Below are 14,791 nucleotides of genomic sequence, written 5' to 3' on the forward strand. Positions count from 1 at the left end.
AAATCAAATATATAAATGATTAATTATTTTAATTAGATTAAATTAATTAAATTATTTATAATTCAATTAAAATTCATATAAGATATGTATTAGTTATATTTATATTTATATTAGATATAAATTTTAAATATAAGTTCAAATTGAATTAAAATTTGTTCATCAATTAATTTCAAGTAGTTTTGATGTCTACCCAATCTTATCAACTATCAAGGCTTGTTTCGCTGTAAGATGGGCTTGCCAAAGCAAGGTGTCTGCAATTACATAAGTGAGGTAGATGGTAACGGTTACCATATGAATATAAACTAGTTTACTTGACTAGACTATCAAAACGGTTTTGGGCTTAGAGACATAGGTTAGATAAGACATAAGATGTCGTCTGACAACCAAGAATTATATTTGATATAATTAGCAAAGTGTTGCTTACCTAAATAGCTAAACATTCGGGCGATGAGCCAAAGCTCACTCGAATTTTAGTGAAATATGGATCTTGGATTATTATATTCATTTGAGGAAATTGTTTGAATATAATATGAGTTTTCTTAATTGTTGAGATTTCTCTAATTCCTGAACATCATATTAATATTCGCTATTCTTCTATTCCAGCAATGTTAACTCCTCACAACCCATTTTCATTCCAATATGCCCTTAAGAAGGACAAATTGAATGGATCAAATTTCCTCCAATGGTATCGAAACCCGAGAATTGTTCTCAAACAAGAGTTTAAACCCTACTTGGAAGATCTGAAAAAGAAAAAGACTTTTGAAACATCGTCTAGGGGTATTTATGTTATAGAAGTAAATGTTACTACTTCTGGTTCTACTTCATGGGTATTGGATACCGGCTGTGGTGCTCATATTTGTACGAATATGAATGGCCTAAGCAACAGTAGAATTTTGGAGAAATGTCAAGTGGACCTACGAGTGGGAAATGGAGCAAGAGTTGCTGCATTAGCTGTGGGAACAATTCACTGGTATTTACCTTACGCTTGGTTTTAGAACTTAAGAATTGCTACTATGTACCTGCTATAAGTAGGAATATTATTTTCATTCCTTGTTTGGATTTGGAAGGATTTCAGTTTTCGATCAAAAATAAGTGTTGTTCCTTTGATCGTAATGATATCTTTTATGGTACCGGTCCATTAGAGAATGGACTTTATATTCTAGACCAAAGTGTGCCTGTCTATAATATCAGTACCAAAAGATTCAAGTCTAACAACACGAATCAAACTTTTCTTTGGCATTGTCGTTTGGGCTACATAAATGAGAAACGCATTCAAAAGCTTCATAGTGATGGACTTTTGAGCTCATTTGATTCTGAATCATATGAAAAATGTGAATCTTGTTTATTGGGTAAAATGACTAAGGCTCCTTTTACTGGACACGGTGAAAGAGGCAAAGACTTGTTGGAACTTATACATACTGATGTATGTGGACCAATGAGTATACATGCTAGAGGATACTTCATTACATTTACTGATGACTTCAGTAGATATGGTTATGTTTATATAATGAAACATAAGTCTGAATCTTTTGAAAAGTTCAAAGAATTTCAGAATGAAGTGTAAAATCAGCTTGACAAGAAAATAAAAGCTCTTCGATCTGATCGAGGTGGAGAATATTTGAGTCAAGCGTTTAATGATCATCTGAGAGAATGTGGAATTGTTTCACAACTCACTCCTCCAGGAACACCACAATGGAATGGTGTGTCCGAAAGGAGAAATAGAACTTTATTGGATATGGTTTGATCCATGATGAGTCATGCAGATCTTCCACCATCCTTTTGGGGATACACTCTAGAAACGTATGCGTTTACGCTGAATAGATGTCCATCAAAATCAGTTGAAAAGACTTCATATGAGATATGGACTGGAAAGGTTCCAAATTTGTCTTTTCTGAAAATTTGGGGTTCTGATGCTTATGTCAAACGTATATTTACAGATAAGCTTGGACCAAAATATGATAAATGCTTCTTCGTTGGTTATCCCAAAGAAACCAAAGGTTATTACTTTTACAACTCCACTGAGAACAAAGTGTTTGTTGCTCGTAGTGGCGTTTTTCTTGAGAAAGAGTTTCTTTCTAAGAAGAACAGTGAGAGTAAAGTACAACTCTAAGAAGTTCGAGAAACACAGGAAAATGTTTCATCCTCTCAGGAAGATGATCAATTAGATTTACGAAGAGTCGTAGAATCTACACATGTGGAACCTGAGGTACGTAGGCCCGAAAGGACACGTCACGAACCTGTTAGATATGGGGTTTGGGTGACAGATCATCATGATCTATTGATAATAGAGAGTGATGAACCTACGTCCTTTGAGGAAGCTATGATGGGCCCAGACTCCGATAAATGGCGAGAAGCCGCAGAATCCAAAATGGACTCCATGTCAGTAAACAAAGTGTGGACTTTGGTTGATTTACCTGATGGTGTTAAAACCATTCAGTGTAAATGGATTTTCAAGAAGAAAACTGACATGGACGGTAATATACAGATATACAAAGCTAGATTGGTGGCTAAAGGTTACAAACAAGTTCATGGTATTGACTATGATGAAACCTATTCACCAGTTGCAATGCTTAAGTCCATTCGGATTCTCCTAGCAATTGCTGCTCATTATGACTATGAGATTTGGCAAATGGATGTGAAAACAGCTTTCCTTAATGGAAATCTCGAAGAGGATGTGTACATGACACAACCTGAAGGTTTCACAGTCCCTGGAAGTGTTGGGAAAGTATGCAAGCTTCAACGTTCCATTTATGGTTTGAAGCAAGCTTCTTAGAGCTGGAATCTTCGTTTTAATGAGGTAATCAAAGAGTTTGATTTCATTAGAAATGAAGAAGAACCTTGTGTTTACAAGAAGACTAGTGGGAGCGCAGTTGTTTTCTTAGTGTTGTATGTAGATGACATACTTCTCATTGGAAATGACGTTTCTATTCTGTAAAGACTTGGCTTGGAGGTTGTTTCTCAATGTAAGACATGGGAGAAGCTGCATATATTCTTATTCTTGGAATAAGAATCTATAGAGATAGATTAAATAATACTATTGGATTATGTCAAGATACTTATATCGATAAGGTTTTGCATAGATTCAAGATGCATGATTCCAAGAAAGGCTTCTTGCCGATGTCTCATGGCATAACTCTCAGCAAGACTCAGTGTCCGTCGACACATGATGAGCGAGAGCGCATGAGTAGAATCCCATATGCTTTTGCTCTAGGATCTATCATGTATGACATGCTTTGTACTCGTCCAGATGTTGCATGTGCTTTGAGCATGACAAGTCGATACCAATCTGATCCAGGTGAAAGTCACTGGACAGCAGTCAAGACTATCCTCAAGTATTTGAGAAATACTAAGGATAAGTTCTTGGTCTATGGAGGAAGTGATGAACTTGTTGTGAGTGGTTACACTGATGTCAGCTTTCAGACGGACAAAGATGATTTCCTGTCACAATCTGGTTTCATCTTTTGTCTTAATTGAGGAGCAATGAGTTGGAAGAGTTCCAAGCAGAGCACCGTAGCAGACTCAACAACTGAAGCTGAATACATTGATGCTTCTGAAGCAGCAAAGGAAGTTGTTTGGATTCGAAAGTTCATTGCTGAACTGGGTGTGGTTCCGAGTATTTCTAACCCAGTGAATCTCTATTGTGACAACAATGGAGCCATCACACAGGCGAAGGACCCTAGATCTCACCAAAAATCCAAACACATTCAAAGGAGATATCATCTCATTCGTGATATCTTCGATAGAGGAGATGTGAAGATTAGCAGAGTCTCAACGGATGCAAATGTTGCTGATCCATTGACTAAACCTCTTCCACAACCTAAGCATGAGAGTCATACTACTGCTATAGGCATAAAGTTTCTTAAGATGTGATCTTTATTCTAGTGGGAGATTTTTTTTTTATGATATGATGTTCAGGTTTACATACATTTTGCTATGTTTTAAAATTAAAGAAATTGTTTCAGATTTATTTTATTATTGGATAATTAAATAAAAGTCCCAAAATGATTTATATCATTCTTATAGGTGATCAAGTACGTGACTTGATCATGAAACCTATAAGTGAAAGATGCTATAAATTACTGAGGTCCCTAGTCAAGGTTGTTAAATTGGGACATTAATGACCACGAATGGCTAGTATGTGAGGTGATTGATGACTAAGTTTCATGGAGTCATTCAATATGTGGTATTGAAGTCAATCACATGGATATGTGTTAGAGAACACATGATCGGACTGACCCGCTATGAGAACTCTACAAGATTGTTATATGAGTGTCATGAGAGTTTCTCATTACGACTATAGAGTATATAGTCCTTAGACCTGAGTTCGTCATGATTCTTTATTTATGGATTATTTCACTTTGACCTTGTCAAACGTCAGCCGTAACTGGTGATTAAAGTCATTGATTAGATGTTCTATGAAGTCTGTTAAGGAACAGGGATGGAACAAGGTGGGATTTGTCCCTCCCATATAACGGGAGATAAATATATTTGGGCCTATCGAAGATTTGATACTGAAAAATGCATGGCCGTGATCAAACGAGGTGATTGTCAGTCGTTTGTTTTATCAGTATAAATCAGAGTTCGATAAACGTGATCTAGCTTAATAAGGATGACACTAGTTCTTGCCTTATGCTGAGATTGAGATATAGAGACAAAAGGATTATGAGAATAGATGATTCTAGTACAAGTGGGAGATTGTTGGGAATGTCATAAAATCATTTGTACTTACTCTTGTTAAAGTCGTAGTGTCGAGATTGACAATCGTATAATATTAGGTGGTTATAATGTTTTGGTAGAAACTGCTTATAATCCATGAATTGAGAATTCATTACTAATATTATATGATCCTACAGGGTCCACACACCTAAACAAACTGGATCGTAACTATAAATATATTTGGGTTTTATATGTTATATTATATAATGTATATAATATAAATATATGACATACGTACACGTTAATGAACGTGTGTGCACTCCCCTTAATAATAAGGATATGGGCTTAGCCCACATTAACCTAATTATGTTTATAATGATGATTATAAAAAAAGGAGGACGTGACTATTGTTGAGTAGAGCAATCTCACGTGAAACCCTAAAAACTAAGAGACAAAAAGTTTGTCTTAGATTTGATCTCGACGGCACTAGCATCCTGTTCTGATCCAGTTTGTGTATGTGTGGATACCGGTAGAGGCACAACGTTTGGAGTGCTAGACATATCGATTTGGTTTATTCATCTTTCTGCTGCGAATAACCAGGTATATTCGGAACCCTAAGATCTAGATTTATTTTCAGTATTTGCATGAGATTCTAGGCATATGAATTCATTGGTTGATTTATAAATTGTTATAAACCGATATGAATTCCAACAGTTTTATGCCCCAGGTCCGTCTATCCCCGTAGGGCGATGCCAAGACCATGTTAAATTAACTCTTTTTAGAAGAGTCGATCTCTCCCAACAAAAAGCGAATCTATGATCTTTTAGACCTGTACTACTTAATCTAAGAGTTTTAGTCACTAACTCGACTCCTTGTTGGTATGCAGATATTATCTGACTGTAGCAATGGACTGCGGTTGTATAATCTTTGGAACGGAAAGCTACGTCGCCTTTCTTCTTATAATTGAGAGATTCCTGCATCTGGTTGGTCCACATTTGAAACGAGAGCTGCAGAAAAAGATACATATGAAAAATGATTAAAACATACGCATAACAAGTGCCTTATTCAGAGCATAGACAAGACTAAGCAGTGAGCCAAAGTATGAATATATTTAGACCTGGTTAGCAATTCCTTCATCATCCTTGTACCCCATCTTACTAAGTATTTCGTGTATGGCCGTAAGTTCTACTATTCAGGTCCCAACATTACATCTAACCTTGTATATGTTATATAATGAGAAAACTTACCTGGCTTGGTGGGATATATTTGCCGTTCATGTGATCAAGTAAAACAATTCCATAACTGAACACTACACTACATGGTTTCACTTTACTTGACACAAGTCGTTCAAAACACATAGATTCATATGAGTATCTAGCTAAGGATATTAGAATAGGCACATGAGTCTCTTAGCTGGGGTTCTTAGATTCGGCCAAGAGACGGTTCTTAACTTTTCTTAGATTTTACCAAAGAAAAGTTAAGAACTGTCTATTAAATAAGAGATATAAGAGCCGTTTTTTAGCATAAAAGTGTAAAAAAAAACAAAAAATATCTAATCATGAGTTAAGAACTCCGGTCTCCTAATCATGCTCTCGTACGGTTAACTTTTTGTAAACACTTTTGAGTTATTGGACCGAAGTTGGTAAGTGGATTGTAGGCCCATCATAAACCCATCTTAAGGATCGTTGCATATGAACTTTCATATTAAGGAAGAAGAGCACAGCCGAGAACATTTTTGTTCGTCCATAACCTAAAAGGGACTCTATCTAGTGTTTAACGCTGTGATCCCCACCATGAAAAAGTTGAAGAAGCTTGTATCAGCGGATAACCTAACAATCTCCACACGCAGTACACAATCTTCAACCGTAGAAAGACAATACACAGAAGTAGAACTACTCCCAGTTGATCTCATTATCGATATACTCTTCAGAGTCCATAGCTAGGTTTCGCTGTTTATCAAAATCATGGGCTAACATACTTCGCCTTCCATATTTCACTGAGTTGTCTGTGAAGAAGTCTTTGAATCATCCACGGCTCTTCATAAGCTTAACATCCTCTGCATAATCTTGAAAGGTGTACACTCTAGGCCTCAGACGTTTAACCTCTTGAAACCCTTGTATTTCAACTCTTGTCAAAGCCTTCCTCTCCACATTGTAGTAAAAAACATAAAAAAGGTCTGACAAATAGTACAGCGACAATACAATATCACTTGTACCAGTCATTCAAACAATGTAAAAATTGGCAAACGAAAGAGGCAGTTCATAGATACTCGATAACCATTTATATTTGCCAGCATGATCTTGTTCTACCAACCACAACCGGAGATTTCTTTTACCGGTATCTGTAAACTGAACTCCCTTAGTTTGCCCTTGTAGTTAATCAAAGTACAAGCTCCGTTTATGCTTTCATCATCTATTTTGATATAGCTAAACTTCTCAGACCTAACATTAAAGCAAACTATCATATAATCCACTGCTGAATAAGCATGGTCATAGAAAACCCCATCTATACAAATCCCACGAGAGACAACAGTATGATGGGGCGTGCATTCAATCATTCTCCATAAATATTTTCCAGTCTTTAGTGTCAAAACATGAGCCCTGGTGGAGGCAGAGTTAGCGGATACACACAACACTTTGAATTGTTTGTCGGTAGGATCATACCCGCAATAAGTTTTTGGATAGGGTAAGATTTCTTTCACTTCGGGTAATGTAATAAACTCTCCACTGGCGGGATTACACATCACTGGAGTCATTGTATAGTCTTCTCTCCAGTATTGACTACATACCAGCCTGTGGAGCAAGTAGCTGATTCCATTTATATGGTTGAAGGAATGCGTATGGTAATGAGTGGCTACAAAAGAAGAGTTGTCATCTGTGTTTTGAGTCTGAGGGCAGAGAAGAAATATAACTTGCCATCAACTTTAAAGTTGAAAATGTCTTTAGGTATTTGTATTTGCTAATTGTTTAATTTCATTTTGAGACTTATGTTTTTATGTTCTTTTTTATTGGTTTTGTGTCTTGAACTTGGAGGTGTTAGTACATTCTCGTTTTAAAGACAGAAAAAGATATCACATGAAACAAACCAGAATTACAATCATCATTCGTAATAATACAAAGAAGAGCAAATATATATATAGATACACCATGTGTATGTGCATATAGATGGAGAGATAAGAAATAGAGGAGACAAAACAAGCCTATACAAAGCTCTTTTTGAAAACACTTTATCAGCGTCTATTGGTCTTCTTGGCTTCCAATGTAGTACCGTCCTTAAAAGCTTGCTGTGCATCGGTTTCCATGCCGAGCTTGAACAAGCAAGCCGCTTGTAGATACACTTGTAGATACAATGCGGTTGGCCATTCTGGAGACACAACCTGTGCTTGTAATGCATCAGTTAGAGCCTCTTCTGCATTCTCATTCATCAGATATGTCAGGCAACGCCTTGAGTCAACAGTTCGTGACACCATTGTTCCTCCATCTATGAAATACACACAATACAAACCAGCCATTTTCAGTTTTATTGATTGAAAAAGAAAAACAGAAAATTAAATTGTAGACTTTGGGTATAGGAAAGTGAAACATTGACTTATGATCCTCAAATTTTTAGAGATAATTTCCGGCTTTCAAAATTGTTAAAAATATATTTTATTCAAATCCTAGCTAAATTATCTATAATCCTCAAAATTTCAGGACCGGCCATCTTTATATTACCTGAGTGTAGCAATGGACCGATCCACAAACTAGTAAAACCCGAGTGAGACTTATGAGGATAATACCGAAAATTGAAAAAGCCAAACCGAATCCGGCGGAGCAGCCAGACGCCCATGCCTAGTATATCATATACTATGAGAGGACTTACATGGCTTGGTGGAATGTGTTTACCACTCATTAGATCAAATATAACAGTTCCAAAAATGAAGGGTGCATTATCCGGTGTCACTCTACCTGACGCACGACAATCAAACACACATAGATTCATGTGTCTAGCTAAGGATATTAGAACCAGTGGTGGTAGTCCAGTGGCGCCTGAGGGAATAAACTCAATACGGCGAACCCTGGTTCGAATCCCGCTGGCCACATGGATATGGGCTATTGCTTTCGGTTCATTTGAATGCCCAGAAGAGGGTCTATCCGTGGGCTGTACCTCCACCCGGGGTTAGGTTTGTGTCTTTAATAGATCCCGATTTAACCTTTTTTTTACAAAAAAAAAAAAAAAGCTAAAGGATATTAGAACAGATATCTATACAATCAACTTTTTGTAAACAATTTTGAGTTATTGGACAGAATTGGTAAATGGATTGTAGGCCCATCATAAGCCCATCTTAAGGATCGTTGCATATGAAAACTTGTATATTAAGAAAGAGCACAGCCAAAAACACTTTTGTTCGTCCATAACCTAAAAGGGACTCTAGCTAGGTTTTATCGCTCTGTGATCCCCACCATGAAAAAATTGAAGCAGATTGTATCAGCGGATAAACTAACCATCTCCAGACGCAGTATACAACCTTCAACCGTAGAAAGACAATACACAGAACTAATCCCAGTTGATCTCCTTATCGATATATTGTTGAGAGTCCCATCGAAGTCCATAGCTTGGTGTCGGTGCGTCTCGAAATCATGGGCTAACATACTTCGCCTTCCATATTTCACTGAGTTGTTTCTGAGGAAGTCTCTGAATCATCCACAGCTCTTGTTCAACTTTGTAGATGATGGAAAGTTATATTTCTTCTCTGCCCCTCAGACTCAAAACACAGTAGCCTACTCTTCTCTTGTAGCCACCAGTTACCATACGCTTACCTTGAAAGGTTTCAGTGAAACAAGGTATTTGCTCCAAGGACTGGTATGTTTTCAATACTGGAGAAGAGACTATACGATGACGCCGATGGTGTGCAATCCCGTAACTGGAGAGTTTATTACATTACCCAAAATGAAAGCAACCTTACAAGGTCCAACAACTTATTACGGGTATGATCCTACCGACAAACAGTTCAAAGTGTTATGTGTCTCGTCTAACTCCACCAGGGCTCATGTTTTGACACTATAGACTGGAAAACATTTATGGAGAATGATTGAATGCACGCCCCATTATCCTATAGTCTCTCGTGGGATTTGTATAGATGGGGTTTTGTATTACCTTGCTGCTTCAGAAGTGGATTATATGATAGTTTGCTTTAATGTTAGGTCTGAGAAGTTTAGCTATATCAAAATCGATGATGAAAGCACGACCGGAGGAGCTTGTACTTTGATCAACTACGAGGGTAAACTAGGTGGAGTTGAGTTTACAGATATCGATAGAAGAAATCTCCGGTTGTGGTTGGTAGAACAAGATCATGCTGGCAAATATAAATGGTCATCAAATATCTATGAACTGCCTCTTTCGTTGGCCAATTTTTACATTGTTGGAATGACTGGTGCAAGTGATATTGTGTTGTCGCCACTGTTAGAATGAGAGAATTATTGATAGTTTATTTATGGAGAATGAAGAACATGAAGAACATAGAGAGAGAGAAAGTAGATCTCAAAATGTAAGAGAAAGAAGGAGATAATAGTTTCCTTAATTTAATTGTGGATCTGGGTACAAGTATTTAAAGACAAGTGATCTCAGTACACAATATAATAAAATATCTTTTTCTCTCTTCTTCTTCTCTTCAATAAAATCGAGCTTATAAAACCCTTATAAAGCCTTATAAAACCTTATAAAGTCTGGCAGCTTAATTCTCAAGTCTGGCAGCTTAATTCTCAAGTCTGGCTGTTTAATTCTCAAGTCTAGCTGCTTAATTCTGCTTCATGTCAACACTCCCCCTCAAGCTTGACCATGTGGAACAAGTCAAGCTTGGAAGCCATGAAGTATTCCCTCATTAAAACCTCAACTAGGTAAAACCCTTTGGGAGAAAACCCAAGTCAAGGAAAAAGAGTAGAACATTTCATGAAGGAGAGATCATTGACATGATAGGTCTATGAGTCCCAATTTCGGATGAATGAACTCACATACCTTAGTGCTTGCTGCCTTGGTGAAGATATCAGCTAGCTGATCTTCACTCCTTGTGTAGCACGGCAATATGATCTTCTGCTCCACGGCTTGTCTCACTTTATGGCAATCTACCTCTATATGTTTGGTCTTTTCATGGAAGACTGAATTGCTAGCAATGTGTATAGCAGCCTGGTTATCACAATGCATCGTGATTGGCATTGTAACTTCAATTCCCAAGTCCTTAAGAAGTCCCTTGATCCAAATCAACTCGCTTGTGAGCTTCCTCATAGCTCTATATTCTGCCTCAGCACTTGAACAAGACACCACCTTCTGCTTCTTGCTCTTCCATGTTACCAAATTGCCTCCAATGAAGGTACAATATCCAGTAGTTGATCTCCTATCAACTCGATCTCCTGCCCAATCCGCATCACAGTACCCAACAATCTCAGTGCTTCTATTGCATCCCATCCATACTCCTTGGCCTGGTGCCTCTCTTACGTACCTGAGAATCCTCTCAACCATGTTTCAGTGGTGTACCTTGGGAGCTTGCATGTGTTGGCTTACTTGGTTTACTGCAAATCATACATCTGGTCGGGTAATGGTAAGATAAATGAGTTTTCCCACCATTCTCCTATAATGCTTTACATCTTCATATGACTTGTCTTCAATCTCCCCCTCACGCATCACTTTGTATCCTTCCTCTAGAGGTGTTTTGGCAGCTCTTCCACCAAGATCTCCAGCCTCATTTAGTAAGTCAAGGGTGTATTTCCTTTAAGATAGAAACAACCCTTCCTTAGACCTACACATCTCGATCCCTAGGATGTATTTGAGCTCTTCCAAGTCCTTGATATCAAATGAAGCTTTAAGGAACGCTTTGGTCGAGATGATCCCTTCTTTGTCACTGCCTGTGATGATAATGTCATCAACATAGATGAGAATGACAATGATTCCTTGCTGGCTAGTGAGGGTGAATAGGGTATGATCAGCTTCAGACTTGACAAAGCCTCTTCCATTGAGGGTGGTGCTCAACTTATGGTACCAAGCCCTTGGAGATTGCTTCAAGCCATAAATTGCCTTCTTTAATCTGAGAACATTTCCTGGCTTCACCATGTTCTCAAGACCAGGAGGTGGTCTCATGTAGACTTCATCCTCCAATTCTCCTTGAAAAAAGGCATTTTTCACATCCATCTGCCATAAATCCCACTCAAGATTGACAGCAAGAGATAAGAGAATCCTTATAGTGTGAAGCTTGGCCACTGGTGCAAAAGTGTCTAGATAATCTTCACCATACACTTGAGTATATCCCCTTGCAACCAGTCTTGTCTTCTTTCTTTCTGGTTTTCCATTGGCTCCATACTTGATAGTGTAGAGAAGCCGGCTTGTCACTGCCTTCTTTCCTTTTGGAAGTTCAGTCTCAAACCATGTATCATTCTTGATCATGGCTATCATCTCATCTCCAACAGATTCTCTCCACTCCTTGTGTTGCATAGCTTCTTCATATGTTCTTGGAATGTATTCCTGATCCAATTCACTGATGAAAACTTGATGATCTTCTGGATATTGAGCAAGGGAGCATACTGCAATTATTGGGTGAGCTACAGCTTCAGCATTGAAGTAAACTTCTGTGTTGATCCACTGTGAGGGTTTCCTGATCCTTGTACTCCTTCTCAAAAGTTGTATTTGCTCAGGTTCTGCTTTATTTCCTTCACTTGGCGCCTCTACTTGAGTCTCGACATCTGATTCTGATGGCATCTCATCTTGATCATGAGCTACAGAGCTCTCTTCAGGTTGAGCTTGTGTAGACTGCTCAACATTTCTACTGCCCCCCTCATGATTAGGATGAGTGCTCTCAACACTATCAGCTGCAGTAGATGATAAATTTTCAGGGACAGGTTCCACACTTGGTAAAGAGGGCATACTGATTACCAGGCTCTCCATTACTCCCCTAAGGTTATTTGCTCTATCTGAGGTTGATTGAGAAAGATCTTTGAGCTCATCCCAACTCTTTCCATCATAATAGCCTCTAGATTCTGCAAACTTCACATCCCTCGAGACAAGAACCCTTCTTGACTCTAGATCATAGCACTTATACCCCTTCTGAGTTGGAGAGTAACCAATGAACATAGCTTTTGAGCTTTTAACATCAAGCTTGTTCCTCAATTCCCCAGGTATCATCACAAAACAGAGGCATCCAAACACACGCAAATGGTCCAAAGATGGTTTGGTCTTATTTAGAACCTCAAAAGGAGACATGTCGTTGAGGACTTTAGTTGGAGTTCTATTGATCAGATAAGTAGCAGACATCACAGCATCACTCCAGAATCTTTTTGGAACATTGGTGTGGAACATCATTGATCTTGCTACTTCCATCAAATGTCTGTTCTTTCTCTCAGCAACTCCATTCTGTTGAGGAGTGTAAGGACAGCTTGTCTGGTGAGTAATCCCATGTTGAGAAAGATATTGCTTAAATGCATGACTTGTATACTCTCCACCATTATCTGACCTTAGAATTTTCATCTTGGCATTGAAATGGTTGCAGATATAGGTCTGGAAATTCTTGAAAGCATCCAACACCCTGTCCTTAGACGGAATCAGTGTCACCCAAGTGTATTTGGATTTCTCATCAGTGAAGGTGACAAAGTATTTGTGGTTCTCTCTGGACACACATGGAGCAGTCCATACATCAGAGTGAACTAGGTCAAAACATCTTTCATAGATGGTGCTAGACTGTGAGAAGACTGTTCTACAATGCTTCCCCAATATGCAAGCTTCACAATCATCATTCTTGAAGACCACACCTGGAAGCATCAAGTTTAGGGCTCTTGTATGAGGATGTCCCAACCTAGCATGCCATAGTGTGCTATCAACCCCGCTGGATGTACTAGCCAAACACTGAGAAGTGGATGGTCTAGACATCTCTGTCTTCTGAAGATGATATAGTTCATTGTGAACGTGCCCCTTTCCAATCACTTGGCGTGTCTTTAAGTCTTGAAATTCAACCTCATCTGGTCTGAAGACAACCTGACAACTCAGATCAACAGTAGCCTTTCTCACAGATAGCAAGTTTGATGTAAACTGAGGCATATACAAGGCAGTAGATTCCCTATCAAACAACCTCAGGTTCCCTATCCCTTCTATCTTAATCTTATCACCATTTGCTATTTGAATATACCCTGAGGCAGGCTGGACATCACTCATCAAGTTTCTATCACTAATCATGTGATGGCTTGCTCCTGAATCTATAATGATAGGTTTAGGGTCAAGAGAGTGTGTACCAGCCTTCTTGAATGAGATAAAGGCTTGGATAAGGGAATGTAGGTCACTCATGGTTGTTGGACCATCAGTGTTGGCTGCACTATCAGTACTTCTCCATGTTCCTTCTTCATTTGAACCACCAATGACAGATGAATACATGGTTCGACCTTGAATCGATGGATGCTCAAACTCTTTGATTACATTCCTGGCTTGATTCAAGTCAATTCTTCTTGGCATATTGTGGTTCTTATGTTGTTCCTTAGCCTTCTTGTACTCTGTAAACAACACCATGTTGGAGTTCTCCCTCATGGAGAGATATGGACCAGTGGACAATAGATTGTCCCTACTGATTTTGAGATAAACTGGACTTTGAAGAAGCTTTTCCTGATATGGTTGAAGCTTTCTTGAGTTCCAGAGAATAGGGTACTCCTCTATCTTGAGTTCTGGTGAGGTTTTTCCCTTTTGAAAGACCTTTGGACCAGTGGATAAAAGGATGTATCCAACAGATTTTGAAGATAATCTGAGAAGGAAAGAAAGAAATTTGCGGAAGCTTTTGTGAGTTTCAGGAGCTTAATGCTCTGATACCATGTTAGAATGAGAGAATTATTGAGAGTTTATTTATGGAGAATGAAGAACATGAAGAACATAGAGAGAGAGAAAGTAGATCTCAAAATGTAAGAGAAAGAAGGAGAGAATAGTTTCTTTAATTTAATTGTGGATCTGGGTACAAGTATTTAAAGACAAGTGACCTCAGTACACAATATAATAAAATATCTTTTTTCGCTTCTTCTTCTCTTCAATAAAATCGAGCTTATAAAACCCTTATAAAGCCTTATAAAACCTTATAAAGTCTGGCAGCTTAATTCTCAAGTCTGACAGCTTAATTCTCAAGTTTGACTGCTTAATT

This window comes from Brassica napus, chromosome C4 (assembly GCF_020379485.1).
Source record: "Brassica napus cultivar Da-Ae chromosome C4, Da-Ae, whole genome shotgun sequence".
In the NCBI taxonomy this organism is placed as follows: domain Eukaryota; kingdom Viridiplantae; phylum Streptophyta; class Magnoliopsida; order Brassicales; family Brassicaceae; genus Brassica; species Brassica napus.